Here is a 22,424-nt window from a genome sequence, read left to right on the forward strand (position 1 = left end):
CCACACTGATCGACACGCTGATGGTATCTTACCCAAACCCCACAACTATGTATAAGAATACAAAAATGTAATAGAAAACATGATCTCAGCTCCGTAACACTTCACTGCAATGAAGCCTCCAAAATAAACGAAAGATAAACAAAATTGGGTTAACGCTTCAGTTCGTTCGAATCACGCCGGGGACTAAGACAATGTAATGCAATTTCGTTCCTGTTGTTCAACATTGCGCTTGGATATGTCATGCGGAGAGCCGGGGTACGATTTTCAACAGATCCAGCCAATTTATTTGTTTCTCGGATGACATTATTTAACATTGGCCACATCACAAGTCCCAACATATGTTTTGAATTCGTACACCGTAACATATCATCAGCGCTAGTCGAATTAATCTGGGGGTTTTCATGTAATAAAAGAATTAATGTCTGCTTGTAAATAACAAAAATTTCACATTTTTTTATTAATGGGTACAATCATGGCATTTCGAAGATAGTGGGCGCCTGGCTGTGGTATGAATCATTCAAACAACCCCAACGTACTCCCCCCGTTATCCGGACATGCGCAGTTGCTCCCTTACAATTTCCCACCCTTTGCCAACGATAACAGCGCTATCAGCTGACATTGTTCTGTCACCTTCCAGCACGTCGGAATCCGTCATAGTAGGCAGGATAAATCAACCCCATCCAGTGTAGACCTGCCCATTTCAGCCAGCACAGTACCTGGCTAGTGCTTAGTACGAGTAGCTCCCCCGAAACATGCCGCGCAGCGAAAATGTCGATCTGTCACCAATTTGATAAAAATCCTTTGTTTTCCGTGTTTTGATCTCGGATCGCGGTTTCCAAACGCCAAGTAATTACCGTAAGCTTGCCCGTCCGTGTAAAGTTTAGTGTTTTTCGTGTAGTACAGCTTGGTTAAATTTCGAAACATCGCCCCGTGTCCGGAAAAGTGTTACGACTCTGCGGAGGCTTATCTTGCAACACAATTTTCCGCACCCGTTGCGAGATTGCAAATAATCGATATTATGTTTTTGCTACACCTTGCATGAATGTACCCCATTCCCCCTCCGTTCACGGCCGCGGGCAACCCGCTGGGCCTAGGCTTTTTGTTACGAGATTGCTGTTTTTCCTTCTGCTTCAATGACTTCGTTTATACAGTGAAAACAACCCGCCTGCTTTGATGTCCGTGAGTGAAGTCGCAAGTGCAAATTTGTTCCAACCCAAGTGACCCACTGAACAGGATCTCGCCGTCCGCCCCCGGATATTGGGTCATCGGGACGTCGGTGCTGGCGGTGATAGTTTGTGGTTGTGGCACTTGCGTCCCCCCATGTCCAAACCGCATTCAAGTAAGCAGCAAAAACGACCATCATCAGAAGATTGCAGAAACAGACCACAGCTGACCATATCGAGTTGCATCCGTTCGTCGGAATTTCGCCTAGCATTGAACGAATGCCAAGGGTCAGTCCATTGATAGGGAAAATTGTGTGCAGTGGAAAGTGAAAAACAGAGGACGACAATCGGAGCATAATGTGCAGCACGTCAGACCCCGTAATGGGAGTTTAAATTTAGAAACATCCCCATCGTTTGTCGCTCTCGCTCTTTTTCTCCCGAACTCTTTCGACCAAGCACGCGAGTGGGCTTTGATGTGCTCCTGTCGAGCTGTCCGTTCAGCGGAAAGAAGTGCATCCCGACAGGCGAAAGGAAAAAAAAAGAAACACACACACAAATGGAAAATGCATCCGCGTAAAGTGGAAAATTAACATGAAACTATCTACTGAAATAGACCGCGTCATCGGCGCCGTCATCCGTTGAGGAAGGAGTTTGATATACGTAGGTAATTTTCTGCGAGTGGGCCGACGAGAACGCAAGCTTCTCTATTTGGAATGACATTATGGGGCTATGAAAAATACTTCATGCGGTTTTGGAGGTTTTTGTGCTTTTTGCGAACTGTGCTTATGTTTCGGTGACGCCAGTAGGCGGGGAACTGCAAAATTTGTACTGCGTTGCCCACAGAGATGATGATTTCAGTTTGATAGATTTATTTTAGGTAATTTTCGAATTCCGACAAAATAACAGCACAGCGATAATAATTGCGAGTAAGAAGCTTACATTGACTTATCATTCCACCTTCATTTTTTTATTTTGTTGTTAGAACATTTTCATTAAAATTAAAAAAATAATCCAAGAAATCTGATTACATCGCATACAACTATAGCTTCCGGGGCTCATTGCCTGAACTTATCTTCCAGCTGATGACGAACTTATCTTCCAGCTGATGACGTACATATTCTATCGAAACATCCAGGCCTCTTTCGAGATTTAAAATAAGCTCTATGATCACCCTTGATTTCTTAGAAATTAGGATGGATAATCGAAACAGTTCAGGTTCGAATTGCTCGAAAGAATATTAATTTTGGAATAAATTCCAGAGGAATTTAATAATTTGAAATAGTTGCAAAATAAATTTTAGAAGGAATTACTAAATGAATCACAAGTAAAAATCTATTACAGCTACCAGAAAAAAAAATACATCAAAATACAACTACTTACTTACACTCAGATTTCAGTTGAGGCTAAAACTATTTATGTGCAAAAGTAAGAGAAAAGGTATATTGGAGCAAAAAGCAGAAGGAATTCCAGGGGTAAAGCTGTCAAAAGCTGGAACCTTTAAAATATTTATAATGTAGAGCAAAAAATCAGTTGAATTTCTAGACAAACCGCAGGGAGAGCTCAGGAAAGAATCGTTTTTTTTAGAACTTCCGTGCGTCGTTTCTGGCAATGCTGCCTTCTATGTCGTACACTCGTTTCTTACGCCGGTGGAGGTTTTTTTTCTCACCTGCCCTCAGTTCTTTACGACGTTTTCTATTGTGACGTGTAGCCGCCACTATCATACAGCTCGTGGCCATTTTTTTTTTCCAGTAGAGTGGAAATCTGCATCCAGACACCGGTGGGCTACCGGCGAACGGGGTTTAGCTACTGCCGACCCGCTAAAACCACCCTGTTCACAGACCCTGAGTCTCCCCGGAACAGTCTTGCGGCATTACTTCTGGGAGGGGTCCGTGCGACTACGCACGCCCACATACTAGCTACCCACTAGCTTCAAATCTCAACTAGCTACCCACTAGTTCCTCTACTACTTAACTAACTACCCGCTGGTACCTCACCCTCGAGACTAGCTACCCACTAGTCGGCGCTATCCGACTGCTGCTCGGCGCGCCAATTGCGCTGCAAGATGCTAGCAATCTGAGTGGTAGCGGCCGAGACCGCGTTCCACTTTTCAACCTCTTGACACTTCCTCTGGATAAGATTATCCGGAGTAGTGTCCCACCCGCACACCTCAAGCATTCCGCTCCTAACATCGACGAAACGAGGACATACGAATAGTACGTGCTCGGCAGTTTCGTCGACCCCTGGGCAGTCCGGGCAGACGGGAGAGTCCGTATGCCCAAACCTATGTAGGCATGGGCGTAGCCAGGGGGGGCAGGGGGGGGGGGGGGCGTCGAAAATCCTTCTCATGTAATTGTAATTCCTCTTTATCTAGAAACCCCCCACTAATTTTTTTAGGAAATTCACGAGGAAATTCCTTGAAGATATCTTTTCTTCTCTCCAAGATTTACTTCTAGATATTTCTTCGGTTATTCTCTCTTCAGGAAGAATCCGGCATTTCTTTCAGGCATGCATTCGAGAGTTCCGTCAAGAATACATGTTACATTTCGCACCTAATTGCATAATACTCAACCCTAGATATACATCAACCAATTTAAATGTGTAAGGAATAACAAGAAAACCTCTTGTTTAGCGAGTGTGGAGGTTCTGTTGACAAGGAGGCAATCGGCTTCAGACAAATCACCGAAATTGTGAGTTATACATTATTTCTAATTATGTAAATAACTATCAATAAATATATTATTTCAGCTTTTTAGCTAATGAATTACAAATATGTATTTTATTTGCTGTAAGCATCGGTTCGAAGCCACCAGCCAATAGCTCCCGCAACAATACATACGGAATTTCTTCCCAAAATTCTACCAGAAGTTTCTTCAAAAATTTATGATGGAAATCCTCCGATATAGCTCCATAATTTCACTTGTAAATCTATAAGAAATTCCTTCGGAAATTCTTCTAGAAACTTCTCGGGGCATTCCTCTCGGAACTCTTCCTTTAATTCCTACGGGATTACTTCCAGGAAATTTTCCGGAAATACCTCCAAACATTCAATAGCGAAATCATCTAGCATTCCAATCAGGAATTCTTTTGGCAATTACTTCAGAATATCCTTCAAGAAATCCTCTAGAAATATCTTCATGAATTTCTCCTGGAATTCGTCCAAGTATTTCCCCAGAAATTCTTAGAGGTATTTTTTCGCGAGTTTCTTCAGGTACTTCTCCAGGAATTCCTTCAGGAATTTCTTCGGGAGATTTTCCGCGGAAGTGTACTAGAATTCTTTCCGGACTTCGCTCGGAATTTACTTGGATATCTGCCAAAAGTTCTTTCAGAAATTTCTTCGGAACAAACCGCAGAGATTTTCTTCAGCAATCAATCTGGCAATACTTTCAGGATTTCATCTGGAAATTTCTGCATTAATTCCTCCTGGTAAATACCTGGGAATTCCTTCAGATATTTTTTCGGAAATTCCTTTAGGAACTTCTCTAAGAACTATTTCAGGACTTCCATGTGGGAATTCCTCCGGAAGTGTTTGTGGGAGTTCCTCCGGGAGTTCTTCCAGGAGTTTTTCCAAGAAATTCTCCGGTAATACCTCCAGGAACTTTACAGGGAATTCCTGGACGATATTTAGCAGGAATTTCACGGGAAATAGGATTTTGGAAGTTCCTTCAGAAATATTTTTTCTCTTCCTCTAGGGTATTCCACCGGATGTTCCTCTGAAGTTCCACCAGTAGTTCCTTCGGGAATTCAATCAGGCTTTCTTCCAGGAATTCATTTAGCATTTCTTTAGGCATTTATCTACAAATTCCTCCAGAAGTTCCTCGGAGAATTCTCTTTTTCCTCGGACTTTTAAGAATTCTTCCAGGAGTTCTTCAATAAATTCCTCCAAAAGTTCCACCGGCAGTTCCTCCGAGAATTCCTCTGATAATTTCTCCGGAAATTCCTATAGAAAATCCCCCGGGAGTTCCTCCGGAAATTACTCTGGGAGTTCCTCCGGGAGTTCCTTTTCAGAGAAACACCCGGAGAAACTGCAGGTGAAACTCCCGGAGAGATTCTCGTAGAAACTGCTAGTGGATCTCCTGGAGGAATTCCCGAAGGAACTGCCGGAGGAGTTCCCGAAAGATCTCCCGTAAGAACTCCCGGAGGAATTTCAGGAGGAACTCCTAGAAGAATTCCTAGAGGACCTCCCGGATGAGCTCCCAGAGAAACTATCGGAAGAACTTCGGGAGGAATTTTCAGCTTAATTTCTGAAGAAAGCCTAAATGATTTCCTGAAAAAATCCTGAATAATTTCCTGGAATAGCTTCTGGTGGAACTCCCGGAGGAATTTCCGGAGAAACTCCCGGATGAATTGCTGGTGGAATTCCCGGAGGAACTCTCGAAGGAATTTTCTGGAAGAATTTCTGAAGAAACTCCCGGGAGAATTTTCAAAGGAACCCCGGGGAAACTTCCAGAAGCATTCTCGGAAACAAGAGAATTCATTCTCTAGGCAAATCTCGTCTAGCTGAAACCTTTGTTAGGGTTTGGAGCTCAATAAATCATTCCTGGAGGAATTCTTTGAAATTTTCACAAGAAATTATTCGAAACTATTCACGGAAAATTTTATGGAATTTACACAAGAAATTCGAAGATTTTTCGTGAAATTCTTAGGAATGTTTTCTGCGGCATTTCCACGGAATATTCTTATTCTTAAAAATTAGGGGAAACAGCACGAAATTATTTGAATTATTGCAGGGAATTCTGCAGAACTTATAAAGAAGTTCGTGAAGATTTTCTTGGAGTAAATAATGGTGGAATTTTCGGATCAATTCCCGGCAAAATTTATGGTGGAATTCTTGAAGACACTGCCGAAGAAATTGATGGAGGCATTCCTAAAGAATCCCTGATAGAATTTCGGATAGAATGCCAGGAGCAATTGTCGAAGGAATTCCTGGAGAAAGCTTGCATATTGATTTTTCTGCCTATTTTATAATAAATATTATTTCAGAGAGGATTTGTTTAGAAATTCAGATGTATGGTTCTAGTTTTCTTAAACTTATGGAAGAATGCAGGATTTTTATAATAACTGTTATAGCCGATTTAATATTCTTTCTGAATACTAAGTTCGTTAATATTTTTCTCACTTTATTTAAAAATATCTGATGAGCAATAACTCACGCATTTTTAAATCCATTATTGTTTTAATGTGTTAATATTCATGGGTTTTTATAAAACTACTATAAAACTACGATTTAGAAGACCAAAAAAGTTGCCCCCCCCCCTTCTCAAAATCCTGGCTACGCCCATGTATGTAGGTACCACCTAAAGCAGCCATGGCCTAACAGGAACTGTGTCAGATGGAAGTGAACTTCCCCATGCCTCCTATTAACCCATCTTGATACGCTAGGTATCAGCCGATGGGTCCACCTACTGTGGAGTGCTTGATATTTAATGAGTAAATTATCGTTTGCGTGTACCCAAGATGAATACACAGCTAGGTGTTTCAACCTGCCCAATTTATGGATGAGAAGAAGGCGGGGGTGAAAAGTTCATTTTCGATGCAAAACGTAAACAAACCGGCTGGCTCTCCCATACTAAAATCCAAGATGGCTGAATAGTGAATTTGACAGATTGGAACACCTAGGGAGCGTCCACAAATTACGTAACGCTTAGAGGGGGGAGAGGGTTGGCCAAAGTGTGACGATCCTTACAAAAATTTTAGATGTTTCATACAAACATTGTGAAATAGAGGGAGGGGATTTGAAAATGCTAAATTTTTGCGTTACGTAATTAATGGATCTTCCCCTAGTGGTGTATTCATCTTGAGTGTACCGTTGGCCGTTGACAGGTAAATGAACACATTCATTCTGCAATCATCGGTACCGTCATCATTGTGTCATCCAGTGCCTACTTGGACACGACTCCTCCTCTTTCATCGGCTGCTCCTTCTACCAGACGGACGTGGCAAACGGGCTCCGCGTGCGGTGGAAAATCCATAACTTGGCTTCAGCCAAAACCAGCCATTTGAGTTCCCACACCTACCCTTAGAAGAGTTATCCCAGTCCCGTTGCCACTTGATAGTCGAGGTGACTCTAATGGCTTTACGGGCTCCTCTGGTTCCGCGCATGTCAAAACTCTCCTCGTCTTCCCGTATGACTGGTCCAACTAGTAACATACACGTAATCACACAAGCTGCATCCCGTGATACCGTGCGGTAGGCACTTATAACTCTGAGGCACGCTAGCCTATGTACACTCTCCAGCTTCTGCAGGTTACGTTCAACGCTAAGCGCCGAGGCCCAAGCTGGGCCGCCGTATCTAAGGATAGATACTGCAACCCCAGCTAATAACCTGCGTCTACTGGAGCGCACCCCCGAGCTATTGGACATCATCCTGGATAATGCCGCAATAGCTGTCGAAGCTCTCCTGCAGGCGTAATCTACGTGACTGTCTATCGTCGATCAGCACCCCGAGGAGCTTCACCTCCCGCTTGGAAATGATCTCACAGTCGCCCACGCGAACCACTGCCTCCTGTACCGACTTACGGTTGTTAACAACAACCAACTCCGTTTTGTGATGAGCTAGCCCCAGCTGCCTTGAGCTCATCCATTCCTCTACTATAGCGATCGCGTGGGCCGCCGTCAGTTCCACCTCAGCAATCGACTCTCCGTAAACCTCCAGCGTTATGTCGTCGGCGAAGCCAACGATCTTAACACCTGGGGGGAACTTCAGTCTTAAAACACTATCGTACATAGTGTTCCATAGCACCGGGCCCAGGATAGATCCCTGAGGGACTCCTGCGGTGATAGAGGCACTACCCTCTCCTTCATCGATCTCGTATAAGAGTACGCGATTCTGGAAATAGCTTTCCAAAATGTTGTACAAGCCCACCAGAATGCTCAACCGGAGCGCGATGGCATCCCAGCTTGCGCTGTTGAATGCGTTCTTGACGTCGAGCGTCACAATCGCACAGAATTCCCCTCCGCTTGCATTGTATCACTACTTCCGCAGTTTTCACAACCGAGTTGATAGCATCCACCGTGGACCTACCCTTACGAAACCCAAACTGATTGCTTGACAGGCCGTTCATACCTTCGGTGTACGGGGTAAACCTGTTGAGGATAATCCTCTCAAGCAACTTCCCTGTGGTGTCCAGTAGGCAGATTCGTCTGTACGCCGATGGTGGTTTCCCGGGCTTCGGCAACAGCACCAGCTTCTGTCTCTTCCACCTATCGGGGAAACTGCGCTCGTCCAGGCATCTCTGCATGGCTGTCCTGAACATGTCAGGGTTAGCCATGATCGCTGCCTTCAAAGCGAGGTTTGGCACTTCGTCGGGCCCGGAGCTTTGTTCGTATCAAGGGTTCGGGCCACCGCAAGCAACTCTTCGTTCGTCATCGCTGCCACTTCAGCACTCGCATTTTGCGGTGCTGGAGGTGCCCAAGGGCTTGTGGCATGGGGACATGCCCCTCTAGTCTTCGCCATTACTATCCTGTAGGCATCGCCCCAAGGATTAGCATTGGCGTTCAGGCATAGGTTGTCAAAACACTTCCTCTTACTGCTACTGATGACCTTGTTAAGGGCCAACTTCGCAGTTTTGAACGTCAAGCGGCGTTAATCCCTCAACTGCTCAGAGCGAGTTCTCTGCATCATTCGCCTAGCCCTAAGGCAGGTTGACAGAAGGTCTGCGATTGCTGCACTCCACCAGTATGCTGGAGGGCTGCCGTTCCTTGGTGGTGCCCTCCTCTGCATGCTGGCATCGCATGCACGTGACAGGACAGCTGTCAGTGCGTCCCCTGTAAGACTATCGGTGTTACCCTCCAGTCCCAGCGCCGCGGTGAAAACTTCGCTGTCGAAGCTTTGGGCCTTCCACCCACGGACCTGACGGGAATTCCTCGACCTCGATTGCTGCACACCACAGCTCATCACGTAGCGGATGGCTAGGTGATCGCTATGGGTGTAGCCCTCGTCGAACCTCCAGTTCAGTCCCTCGGCTAGGCCGGGGCTACAGAACGTAACATCAATGAACGACTCCACCCCATTCCTACGGAAATTGCTGGTTGAGCCGTCATTGGCTAACACGATTTCCAACTTTGTTAAAGCCTCTAACAAAGCTTGACCTCTCTGATTGGTGCAGCGGCTTCCCCACTCCACCGCCCAAGCATTGAAGTCCCCCGCTATGACAACCGGCTTCCGACCTACAAGGTCGGACGATAGCCTATCGACCATCCGGGTGAACTGCTCTATTGGCCACCGTGGTGGGACATAGCAGCTACAATAGAACACTCCGTTGATCTTAGCTATGGCGACACCTTCGACAGGTGTGTGTACGACCTCTTGGACCGGCCCGTTGTGCAGATCGCCGCCATCTTGGAGTCGTCCGCAACCCAGTTTCCGTTATTGGCCGGGACACGGTACGGATCTGCAAGAATAGCGACGTAGGTCTCTGACTCAGAGACCGACTGCCACAGCAGCTGCTGAGCAGTAGTACAATGGTTAAGATTCAGCTGTGCTACCCGCACGGCGACTTCTTATTGCCACCACCGAAGGGACAAGTAGATCCACCCATAACATGGTTACGGCCTTGCTTCCTACTAGCGCAGATAAAGCACCTTGGTGCTTTATCGCAGGCCTGGGCAAAATGTACCTCCTCTTCACAACGACGACACAGGTTACTTCGGTCCGGCCTCTTGCACTCCCATGACTTGTGACCAGATTCGAAGCACCTAAAACAATTTTCGACTAAAGGTGGCTGGAATATGCTTACTGGGCATATTGACCATCCAACCTTCAGTTTCCCGACCGCCAGGACCTTTTTGGCGTCCGTTACCGGTAACTTGAACCAAGCTACCTGCGTGCCAAAGGGCCCACCTCTAAGACGAATAGAAGACCGCTCGACTTCTATATCGCACTGCAACTTTAACGATGAAATGAGGTCCTCTGCCTCGGTGACTTCGTCCAGCTGTTTACACCGGAGGGTCACCTCGGTGCCCAGGGACCTCACTTCCACTCCCTCACCCAGGACCTCCTGGGCCAACCTCTTATAGACGGTACCGCTCGCCTTTGCTCCACGCTTCAGCACCAAGATCAGTTCACCTGCCTTGGTGCGTCTGACGCTTCGCACGTCCTCACCCAGTGTCGAAAGCTTTTCGGCACCTCGCATGGTCTTGAGAACGTCGGCGTACGTCTCTTTGTCGGTCTTGACCAACAAGGCCTCACCTCTGTCCCTAAGTTTCCTTGCGGGGTGTGGACCCTCTTCCCTCCTCTTAACTATGCTAACGAGCTGCCAGGGATTTTCGGTCGACTGAGCAGCCATCGCAGATTGGCTCCCATCACCCTTGGGTTTAGTAGCCTGGGCCGCACCGTTGCCCTTCCCTCGTGGTTTCGCCTGATTGGGTGCCCTCTTTTGACGATTGGGCGCCCTATCGAACTCGACCGTACCGCTGTCCGTAACAGTTAGGTGCCGCTCAACGTTATTGCTGCCGGGCGCGTTTGGATCGCGCCGCAGTCCCTCCCTCACCGACACTCGAGGTGGTGCCAATCACCTCTTGCGTCGAGACCTTCCCTCCAAGAAAGGAGAAGGGTTCTGCCGGAGTACGTGTCTCCTTCTTCTCGCTTCCAACCTCCCTCCTGGTGAGCGTACCATATTCGCGTTTTACCGCTTGAACCGACTGTCGAAGTACCAGAAGTTTCTGTTTCAGATCCGCTCGTGAACTCGATGATCTCATCGAGCTGCTTGACGACTAACTTCCATACCGGTTAAAGGCTCGCCTGGTGTGTTGACTGCCTGAGCATTACTCTGGCTGTCAACCCCTCCCGCTGGGGTAGTGCTAGTCCCGTGCAAACTAGCTACTGCCTCAACACCGTTCTCCTCCCTAGTGGGAGGAGACCTCGCTAGACCCCTACTTGCGAAGGGATCTCCCGCTGCGCCTACGGCGCCCTTACCTCTGGAAACTGGAGTACTTGACATAGCTCATGGGTCCCCCTTGCAGCTGCCATCGAATCCTACTGAAGTAGTCGCCTCTGTGATCTCATGGTTGTCTATGCTTGCGAGCAAGCAGGGAGGCCATGCGTGGGTTGACACTCTCGTGTTTTTTTTTTTTTTTTTTTTTTCTTCCTAAACAATGGAGGGGGAATCTGCTCAACAGACATCCTGGGTTGACCAAGAAGTGCTGGGTTAGGGGCCACCTCCAATGAGGGAGGCAGGGCTGCATCCCCGACCAGCTAAACCGTTTCCATTGCCGCCAAGCCCATCGTCCCTTCGGTACAACCAGAAAGTAATGCTTCAAAGGGGGGGCCAGTGCATGACGCACCCTCGAGGTTAGCTGCGTGTCCTTGCAGCATCGAACATCGTGACTCGCTTTTTTTTTAGAAGAACACCATGGTATCGTGCCAGCGCATTGCCGGCTTTCCAGGTGGCCTTACCACGCCCTATGTCCTCGGAAGGTGGGCAGGGTCGACTTCGCGCCTGCTTCCCTCTGCACGACTGGTATCAAGAATGATGATGCCGCGTGCACCCCAAATTGACCTTTCTGCGATAGGGCCTATTCGCCAGCACACAGAGGGACTTGCCGACGCGAGGCCTACGCCTGCCCCAGCCTTGACGAGGACCCTTTCCGTCCTCGGGCTCGGAACCCGCCCGGTTGACCGACGCCGCGAAAGCGACGATACCATGTTGTTCTTCGCGCGGCCACTTGTTCGATAAAAGGATCGAGTTCGACCACAGAGCATGACCACCGGTATGACCCATGAAGCCGACTCCGATCCCTTGGACCACCTCTTATTTGCGCCTGAACTAGCTATCCTTGAGTCCACGCGCCACCTTCTGTGTAGCTCCGAGACGATTTGGGCGATAGCCGATAAAACGGCGTTCCAGCCAACTTCGTCTTTACACATCCTCCGAACTAGGTTGTCCGGGGTAGTGTCCAGACCACATGTGGCAAGCATGTGGTCACGCATTGCGCGAAAACGTGAGCACACGAACAACACGTGTTCCGCCGTTTCCTCTAAACCTGCGCACACCAAACACTCGGGCGAAGCCGAGCAAGCCAGCTGCTTTACCTGCACTGTGAATTTGCAGCACGCTTAAACGCCGGCACATCAGGCCCCCATGGGATGCTTGCTGTTCACAGCTTTGCTGGAAAAAAAACAAACAATTCGGAGGATTCGTGCAGCATTGTGCCTTATGTCCCTCCAATCCGCAGCGTCGGCAGAGATTGCTTCTGTCAGGGCCTTTGCAGTCCCATTGCTTGTGCCCCGGTTCCAGGCACTTGAAGCAAACTTCGGGTTGCTCGTATATGCGCACAGGGCATACCGACCATCCCACCTTGACGCTCCCTAACTTGACTACCTTGGAGGCGTCCGCTGCAGATAGCCGAACCAATGCTACCTGCGTCCCTGCCGGACCTTTCCGTAGCCGAACGGCTGCGGTGGGCGTCTCCACTTCACACTGTCGCAGCAGTGCCGTGACGAGCTCTTCGACTTCAGTGATCTCGTCCAGGTCTTTAACCCTTAGATTCACCTCCGTCGTGAGTGCCCTCACCTTGACCGTCTCGCCTAGGATCTCCTCCGCCAACTTCTTGTAGGCGGCGTCCTTTTGCGAGACGCCCCGCTTCAGCTCGAGTATCATCTCGCCCATCCGGGTACGTCTTATTCGACGTACGTCGGCGCCGAGTTCACCGAGCTTGACGTCACTCCTCATCGCCTTCAAAACATCCGAGTACTTAGCCTCGTCCGCCGTGATGACTAGGGCATCGCCCCTGGAGCGATTGGCGCCTACCCTAGACTTCTTGCTACCCTCATTCGCCTGGGCCTTCTTTTCGGCCCTTGACGTCTTCGGTTTCCTCTTGTTCTTGACCAGGGTCCAGGAGGCGTCATTCCCTCTATTTCCCTGGTCTGGTGCGGCTGAGAACTTTCAGCCTGCCGTAACCCCTTACCACCGTCTTGCCTGAGTGGACGGACCTTTCCAGGTCCTTCCTCCCCCGGTTTTGGAGGTACCTGACCGGGGTTCAGCTTCCCAGCCCCACTACCCTTGTTCGGGGTAGTAACCCTCCGCGTTTTGGAGCGGCCCCAGGGAGCTCATCCCCTGGAGACTGTCTCCCCCGTTTTTGTGTCTGCTCCGTTGGAGTAGTCACCCCCGACGTACCCGCAAATACTTGAGCCTCAGTCTGGGTAGACTTTGGCACCACCGTCTTAGCTGGCACGCCTTCGGTCGACTCAACCTTGCCCGAGTTCGCGAATCCTTGGGCCTCAGTCTGGGTAGACCTCGACTCCACCGATTTCACGGGTTTACACTTGGCCGTCCCGACCGCCCTCTCCAGCTTGGCGTCCAGCATCGACTTTCGAAGTTTCTGCAAGCTCCTCTTGAGGTCCTTGCTGATATTATGCTTCGATGACGCAAAGTCGATGATGGCGTCCAGCTGTTCCGTCGCCACCTCGAAGGCCGAAAGCCCATCGCGTTTGCGGTTCATCGCCTTCACAAGCCATGGGCCGTCAATAACCCCTTCCGGCGTTTTTATAGCCGAGATGAAGGTTGAGTGACCCACGCTGGCGCTGCGCTCTGAGCTGCCGACTATTGCCTCTGGCCTCCTAGGCGGAGACCTGAACAACCCACCTCTTGCGAAGGGGTTGTCGCCTACACTACTACCACTAATTGAAGAATTGACTTGGTTTTCCATTTTGGTCCCACGAGTTGCTCGGGAAAAGAGGTCCACCACGCCAGAGCCCAGCATAACGCGGTAAGGGACAATTACTGTGGAGGGTGCCCAGGTACCCCACAGGCTCCGTTAAAGGCCTAGCTTATTATTTCACCCCCTGGCCATGCATCCCCTCGGCACGGGTCGCTTGACGCCTTGGGATTAGGGGTTAGGGACGATGGTCCCGGTCTAACTCGCAGTGGCCATGGGGAGGGGTCGTCAAGCCCTTGGACAAAGTCCCTGCTGCCCCCTGACACTCTCGTGTTCAGAGCCAGATCTGCGTTAGTCAGGGAGTTCATCTGAGCCTACTTCTGTCTGGTCACCAACCAGGCAGCAGAATTGGACAGCGTGCCACAAGGCCCGCCACGGTTTTATGGGACGGAAGGCAGCCTTGCCATTAGCCCACCCGCCGTTTCGAGTCGGTTTCGGTTAAGGGTCATTTGGCCGAATGCCGTTTGGCCGAATGTCGTTTGGCCGAATGCCATTAGGCCGAAGGGGTCATATGGCCGAACGCAATTTGGCCGAAAGCCGTTTGGCCGAATAGTTGAAATACGTTTCCTTACGAAGTGAGAAGTGAGTAGTGAGAAACAAGAAGGAAGAAGGAAGAAGAAAGAAGAAAGAAAGAGGAAACAACAAGGGTGAAGGGAGAAAGAAGGGTGAAGGAAGAGGGAAGAGGGAAGAAAAAAGAAGGAAGAAGGAAAAAGGGAGAATGAAGAAGGAAGAAGCAAGAAGGAAGAAAGAAGAACGAAGAAGTAAGAAGGAAGAAGCAAGAAGGAAGAAAGAAGAACGAAGAAGTAAGAAGGAAGAAAGAAAGAAGAAAGCAGAAGGAAGAAAGAAGAAGGCAGAAGGCAGAAGGACGAAGGAAGAAGGAAGAAAGCAGAAGGAAGCAGTTAGCAGAAAGAAAGAAGAAGACAGAAGAAAGAATAAGAAAGAAGGAAGAAAGAAGAGGAAAAAGGAAGAGGGTAGAAGGAAAAAGAAAGAAGGAAGCAGTAAGCAGGAAGAAGGAAGAAGGAAGATGAGAGGAGAAGGAAGAAGTAAGAAGAAAGAAGGAATAAGGAAAAAGAAGAAGGAAGAAAGAAGAAGAAAGAAAGAAGAAGAAAGAAGAAGAAAGAAGAAGAAAGAAGAAGAAAGAAGAAGAAAGAAGAAGAAAGAAGAAGAAAGAAGGAAGAAGGAAGAAGGAAGAAGGATGATGGAAGAAGGAAGAAGGAAGAAGGAAGAAGGAAGATGGAAGAATGAAGAAGGAAAAAGGAAAAAGAAAGAAGGAAGAAGAAACAAAAACAAAGGAAGAAGGAACCAAAACAAAAGAAGAAGAAACAAAAACAAAGGAAGAAGGAATAAGAAAGAAAGAAGAAGGGATAAGGAAGAAGGAAGAACGAAGAAGGAGAAGGAAGAAGGAAACAAGAAAAAGGAAGAATGAAGAAGGAAGAAGAAAGAAGGAAGAAAGAAGAAGGAAGAAAAACGAAGGAAGAAGGAAGAAGAACGAGGGAAGAAAGAAGATGGAAGAATAACGAGAGAAGAAAGAAAAAGAAAGAAGAAGAAATAAGAAAGAAAGAAAAAGGAAGAAGAAAGAAGGAAAAAGAAAGTAGGAAGAAGGAAGAAAGAAGATAGAGGATAGAAAAAAGAAGAAAGAAGAAGGAAGTTAAAAGGAATAAGAAAGAAGGAATAAGGAGGAAGGAAGAATGAAGAAGAAAGAGGAAGAAAGACTACTCGTAAACTAAAGTCAAGTTTTTTTTCACTATTCGGCCAAACGGCATTCGGCCAAACGACCCGTTCGGCCAAACGGCATTTGGCCAAATGGCGTTCGGCCAAATGGCATTCGGCCAAATGGCCTGACACCTACCAAAACACACAACCTTTAACGCGCCTGCCAGAACCGTAATTGAGACATAACTGGCAGTCTAAGTCTCAATGCGCTAACCAGCGCTCCCTTCGTTGTAGTCCATTTAGCCGTCTAGCCCTTCAACTGCCGTTGATACGCTATCGTTTCCACCGAGCACCGCGCGGAGGCGAACGAACTGGTTTTTCTCATCTGTCGCTCTTTTGCACTCCACATCAAACCAGCCTTTCCGTTGTTTTCCTTGTGTGGTACCAAGTACCTCAAGCCCACATATTTCCATAGAGTCTTTGGGTATAATCATGCCTATACAAGGTGTTCTAATTTCTCCAAACCATTCCGGAGTTCAGATGAATTGGTCCACCAAGTCAACTATGCTCTCTTCCACACTAACGTCAATCCATCACGCCCACACATGTTCATACAGCCTTTGTGATTAAAATGCAATTACATAGTTTCTAAACCAGGTGTTCTATGTTCTATGTTCTACAGGGCTCAGATTAATTGGTCTACCAGGTCTACTACGCTACACTGACATCAACCCACCAAGCCCACACATTTCCATAGGTTTTCCTCAAATCTGATCTCGGTTTTCGGCGTGCTAAAGATGGGGGCTTATACAAGAATATCTGATCCAAACGGATTCACCGGCATCCCGAGAATAAGCTCGGTAGAACCTTTATAACCTCGGTATAACGTCACCCTTAACGCGAGACGAGAATTCTCCAAAGGTTGTAAGTAGCCACCTTCCGGTGACCAGGCAACCCGGGAACCTTAACCCGGGTTCTAAGTCCCGTTCTTCAACCTTAACTATGGTTTCCAATAAGGTCACCTGGGAGAGCCTCACACTTTCCCAATTCCAACAACGTCGCCTAACCTGCTCCATCTATCTCCAGGTCGTTTCTTGCAGTATACCGAATGTTTGCAAATAATGCACTCAAAAACTTCAATGAAGTTCTCCAGCTGATTAACAGCGTTCAGATTTTATTTCGTTTTATCTGTTACCAGGCATTCTGTTAACTGTTGGATAAACCTGCGGTCAAACTAGCACAAGTTTTCGAAAAACTCTTCGCATTGAGTTTATCTTGCGACACATTTTTGGTAACTGATTGTTTTTAGAATAACTTTTATACTTACTTTTGTAATTTCGTTGCATGTAAAAGCACATAGTTATCTTCACAGTTGAAAATTTATTTCAAGGGAACTCAAATTTATGAAATTTTGGTCAAAAATATTCTGTATTTATATTTATTACTAGCTATTTATTACCGGCCTTGCTTAGAGTTGCCAGTTTAATTCGCAGTTTTTTCATAATCGGAAAATGAATAAACCAATTGGTCACCAGGATGATTGTGTTTTCTTATTGATACTTCATCATTTGATAAAAAGAAGGGAGATTTCATTCAAAAATATTGACTAATTTTGAAAAAGGTATCAAACTCGCCTTATTCCGGACAAACGTCTATTTCTAAAGAAAGAAAAACGTCCACCGATGCCTTATTCCGGGACAATGTTTATTTTTAAAGAAGGGATCACATTCACCATCCAGAAGGGAACACATTAATCATTGCCTGATGGGATTCGGCTTTACAGTATCAAAACAATACGTTTTTGCTGTGTAGAAATTTCCCCCAGAAGTAGGCTGCCAAACAGCCGAAACGTCGGACAGCTAAAGGATTATTGTTTGAATTTTTTTTTAACGATGGAAGCGGAATCTGCTCAACAGACTTTCTGGGTCGTCCTTCGTCATCAGCAAACGAGGGAGGCAGGACTACATCCCCGACCCGCTAAACCATTTCCATTGCCACCAAGCCCATCGTCCCTTCGGTACAACCAGAAAGTAATGCTTCAAAAGGGGGCCTGTGCACAACGCACCCTCGAGGTTAGCTGCGTGTCCTTGCAGCACCGAACATCGTGACTCGCTATTTTAGAAGAACACCATGGTATCGTGCCAGCGTATTGACGGCTTTCCTGGTGGCATTACCCTATGTCCTCAGAAGGTGGAAAGGGTCGACTGCACCTGCTTCCCTCTGCACGGCTGGTATCAAGAATGATGATGCCGCGTGCACCCCAAATTGACCTCTAAGCGATACGGCATATTCGCCAACACACGCGTAATTGACGTTGCTACCAAAGGTGAGCTTATCGTCGATCATTACCCCCAAGAGTTTGATGAAGCGTTTAGAGGTGACCGCGCAGTTGCCTGCCCTTATCACCGCTTGTTGCTCCGATTTTCGCTTGTTAACAACAACCACCTCTGTCTTGTGGTGAGCCAGTTCTAATTTCCTGGAACTTCTCCACTCCTCCAGAATTGCGATCGAGTGAGCTGTAGTCAACTCCACCTCTTCGATCGATTCGCTGAAGACCTCAAGCGTAATATCGTCAGCGAAGCCGACGATTCCCACGCACATCGTGAACTTCAACCTCAAGACACCGTCGCACATGACGTTCCATAACACCGGACCCAGTATGGAACCTTGCAGAACCCCTGAGGTTATGTCAACGCACTTCCGCCCCGCCTTCGTGTCGTACACCAGTACTCGATTCTGGAAGTAGCTTCCGAGAATCTTGTACAGGTACTCGGGAATTCCAAGACGCAGGAGTGCATCTGCAATAGCTGCCCAAATGGCACTATTGAATGCAATCCTCACGTCGAGAGTCACTACTGCACAATAACAAATTCTCCTCCTCTTACGCTGGATCGCTATCTCCGTGGATTTGGTAACTGACAAGATAGCGTCTACAGTCGACTTACCCTTTCGGAAGCCAAACTGGTTACTCGATAGACCCGCACCCTCCAACTGTCTGTGTCAACAACCTGTTGAGGATGAGCACTCGAGCACCTTCCCCGCAGTATCAAGCAGCCATATTGGTATATATGCCGACGGATCCCCCGGTGGTTTTCCCGAGAGTATTGTTCTCGCGGCAGAGCGCTTCCTTAAACACCTCGTCGTCGAAGTACGATGTCTTCCACATCCGAGAGCTAGGCCTCGCCCCTTCTTCCATCCGCTGAATTCTGGTCGTATAGTCGATATTTAGCGAACCGTCAGGTGGTCGCTGTGAGTGTAGCCATCATCTACTCTCCAGTTCGAACTACTCGTTTGGCCAGGGCTCCAGAACGTAACGTCGATAATCGACTCGGCCCGTTCCAGCTATAGGTACTTTTGGTACCGACATTGGCCAAATCCACATCCAACATGACCAGTGATTCCAGCAGGATATGCCCCCGTTGATTCGTAGAACGGTCCCCCGCTATCACCACTGGCCTACGCCTCATAAAGTTAGCCGTCAAACAATACAGCATACGACCGAACTGCTCGATCGACCATCGAGGAGGCGCAAAGCAGCTGCAGAAGAAGACCCCGTTGACTTTGGTAATGACGAAGCCCATCGGTGACCCAATTACCGTTCCTGGCGGGTACCCGGTATGGATCCGCCATCCGTCCCCCATTCAGCAACTGCCTGACACAGCAGTTGCTGGGCTGCATCACAGTGGTTCAGGTTGAGCTGCGTTACCTGCACTGTGATTTTGCAGCATGCTTAAACGCCGGGCACTTCGAACCCCCAATGGGGTGCTTGCTGTTCACAGCTTTGCTGGAACAAATCAAACAATTGGGAGGGTTCGTGCAGCATTGTGCCTTATGTACCTCCAATTCGCAGCGACGGCAGAGCTTGCTTCTGTTAGGGCCTTTGCAGTCCCATTGCTTGTGCCCCGGTTCCAGGCACGTTCCACAGGGCACACCGACCAACCCACCTGTTGTCAGACTGCTGCGGTCGGTGTCTCCACTTTACACTGTCGCCGCAGTGCCGTGACGAGCTCTTCGACTTCGGTGATCTCGTCCAGATCTTTAACCCTTAGATTCACCTCCGTAGTGAGTGCCCTCACCTTGACCGTCTCGCCTAGGACTTCCTTCACCAACTTCTTGTAGGCGGCGCCCTTTTGCGAGACTCCCCGCTTCAGCTCGAAGATAACCTAGCCCATCGCTGAGAGCTCTCAGCCTGCCGTAACCCCTTACCACCGTCTTTCCTGGGTGGACGGATCTTTCCAGGTTCTTGCTCCACCGGTTTTGGAGGTACCTGGCCGGGGTTCAGCTTCCCAGCCCCACTACCCTTGTTCGGGGTAGTAACCCTCCGCGTTTTGAAGCGGCCCCCAGGGAGCTCATCCTCTGGAAACTGTCTCCCCCGTTTTTGTGTCTGCTCCGTTGAAGCAGTCACCCCCGACGTGCACGCGTATACTTGAGCATCAGTCTGGGTAGACTTTGGCACCACCTTCTTTGCTGGCACGCCCTCGGTCGATTCGACCTTTCCCGAGCCCGCGAATCCTTGGGCCTCAGTCTGTAGACCTCGACTCCATGGATTCCACGGGTTCGCACTTGGCCGTCCCGATCGCCCTCTTCAGTTTGGTGTCCAACATCGACTTTCGAAGGTTCAGCAAGCTCCCCTTCAGATTCTTACTGATATGATGCTTCGGTGACGCAAAGTCGAAGATGGGGTTCAGTTGATTCGTCGCCACCTCGATGGCCGAAAGCCCATCGCGTTTGCGGTTCATCGCCCTCACAAGCCATGGGCCGCCCATAACCTCTACCGTAGCCGAGGCACTTATTCTTAATCGATTTTCTCGCTATATGATCCTTTCAGCGAGAAATCTTAGCCCATTTTTCCTATTTAAAATTGGCCAAATCGGACTATGGACTAAGTAGCTATGGACAAAATACACTATTCACAATTTAAGTGAAAACGTCTCACTCATTTTTTGGCATATCCTCCACCGATTTGCTCACATGTTGAATTGAAAATGGGCCGGATCGGACTATGAGCTCAGAAGGTATGGCCATTATACATTCTTTTATACGCTCACTCATTTTTTGATAGTTATGTGAAATTTTAAGACCGTGTGTAGACCTAATTAAACGTAAATCGGTGTAAGCTATTTTTATCCCACTTTCTAGAAACAAAATTTGGTGAGAGTTTGGGGGTGACGAAATCTGCTCTAACCAGGGTAATTAAAAGTATATAGTCGCCCGGTTAGGTTCCGGGTTAATCCACTTCGATCTACCACTAGCTCCTAATGCGCAACCGTAAATAGGGTTTTGAGCTAGTTTGCCCGTAGTTCGAATTATCGTCAAATGAATTAACTCAAATTTTCTACTCTTCTATCCGAAGACCCGAAAGGAAGTTTGATTAAGATGTAGTTTGTTCAAAAATGTCTTCGCTGATGATATTAAACGATGATCTCTTGGTGGAAAATGTTCTATCCTTTTCTTTTTTAAATTAAACATTTCTGGTTTTCCAAAAGATGAGGATGGTAATAATGATACTAATAGTTTGTTCAGATTACGAGCTTTATAACTAGATATAATATTAAAGGATATCATATATGTGAACTGTAACATCATCTTTTTATCAAATAATGAAGCACTATTTGTAGGTCCTATCGAAACTGAGTGCAATTGGACTTGTTCATGTACAAGCTTTACTGATGACTCGATATTTATCACGCCCCAATTTGGTTTGCCTCCTATTTCGTCTACCAACAATTTAATGAGAATTTAATTTAATTAATTATTAATTTAATTTTATTATTAATTTTATTATTAATTTAATTTTCTTGAACAGAAATTAGTATTCAGAAATAATACTGGAAACATTCGTCCAAGATGTCTGTCAAATCTGCTGGAGGTGTATATAATAATCAAAAACTGTCGATAAATTTTTCCGTGCCAAGCTATTATTTGATTTATATTTGTGAAATAAATGCATGCAAACTAAAATGATGGAAGTAATGGGATTAATCCCCATAAATTGCTATTTAGACTTTTGAACTCCAGGAGGAGCTTCGAAAGCAATTCTTGGAGAAAACTCCGGAAGAGTTCCTGGAGGAAATTCCGGAGGAATTCAAAAAAAGAATTCCAGGGGGAACTTTTGGACGAGTTCCTGGAAGAACTTCTTGAGAAATTCTTGGAGGAACTTCTAGAGCAACTCCTGGAGGAACTTCCGAAGGATCTTCTGGAGGAACTTCCGGAGGAGCTCCTGGAGGTACCTTCTCGAATAACTCCTGGAGTAGCTCCTGGAATAACTTCTGGCGGATCTACCGGAGGAACTACTTGCGGAACTTCCAAAGAAACTTCCGGAAGAACCTTCGGAGGAACTCGTGGAAGAACTTCCAGAGGAACACCTGGAGGAACTGCTGAAAAAACTTCCGGAGGAACTTCTGGAGGAACCTTCGGAGGAAGTTCCGGAGGAACTCCTGTATGAACTTCCGGAGGAGCTCCTGAAGGTGCTTCCGAGAATTCCTGGACAAACTTTCGAATAAATCCCTGGATTCCACCAGATTGCTGGAGGAATTCCTGGATGAACTTCAGGTGGAATTCTTGGAAGAACTTTCGTAGGAATTTCTAGACGAACTTCTGGAGGAATTCTTGGAGCAGCTTTCAGAGAAATTCCTGGTGAAATTCCTGGTGAAATTCATGGAGGAATTTGTGGAAGAATTTTGGAAACACGCCGACCCACGCCGCCGCCGTCTACCAACGGCTGAAAATCTATCACGCCTCCCCCGATAAATTTTCAATCGACGCACAGGTCTATCCGGAAGTTCTGGAACATCCGTGAAAGTGACCAATGTCGAGAATTCGTCTAATAATGCTTCAACACTAGGGTGGTTCAAATTAGTATGGGAAGAACTTTTTTCAATTTTTTTGATGGGCCGCTCTCTTATTCAGTTCTATTTGATGCCCTGATGCCCTGGACAAAATTTCAGCCAAATC

The 22,424-nt window shown here is 47.4% G+C and overlaps 1 protein-coding gene across 3 annotated transcripts in view; it reads left to right on the top strand.

The window, feature by feature from the left end:
- The first annotated feature begins 726 nt into the window (after positions 1 to 726).
- The window catches only part of LOC134207909 (protein unc-13 homolog B), a 332,680-nt gene continuing 310,982 nt past the window's right edge, over positions 727 to 22,424 (top strand). The window contains exon 1 of one of the 3 annotated variants that reach the window (XM_062683973.1): positions 727 to 855. The gene's annotated coding sequence lies outside the window, so the exon portion shown is untranslated. Of the gene's footprint in view, positions 856 to 1,121; positions 1,828 to 22,424 lie in introns of those variants that run through there. The other 2 variants (XM_062683974.1, XM_062683972.1) reach the window with 2 other exon arrangements.

The sequence above is a fragment of the Armigeres subalbatus genome, chromosome 1, assembly GCF_024139115.2.
Source record: "Armigeres subalbatus isolate Guangzhou_Male chromosome 1, GZ_Asu_2, whole genome shotgun sequence".
NCBI classification, from domain to species: Eukaryota; Metazoa; Arthropoda; class Insecta; order Diptera; family Culicidae; genus Armigeres; species Armigeres subalbatus.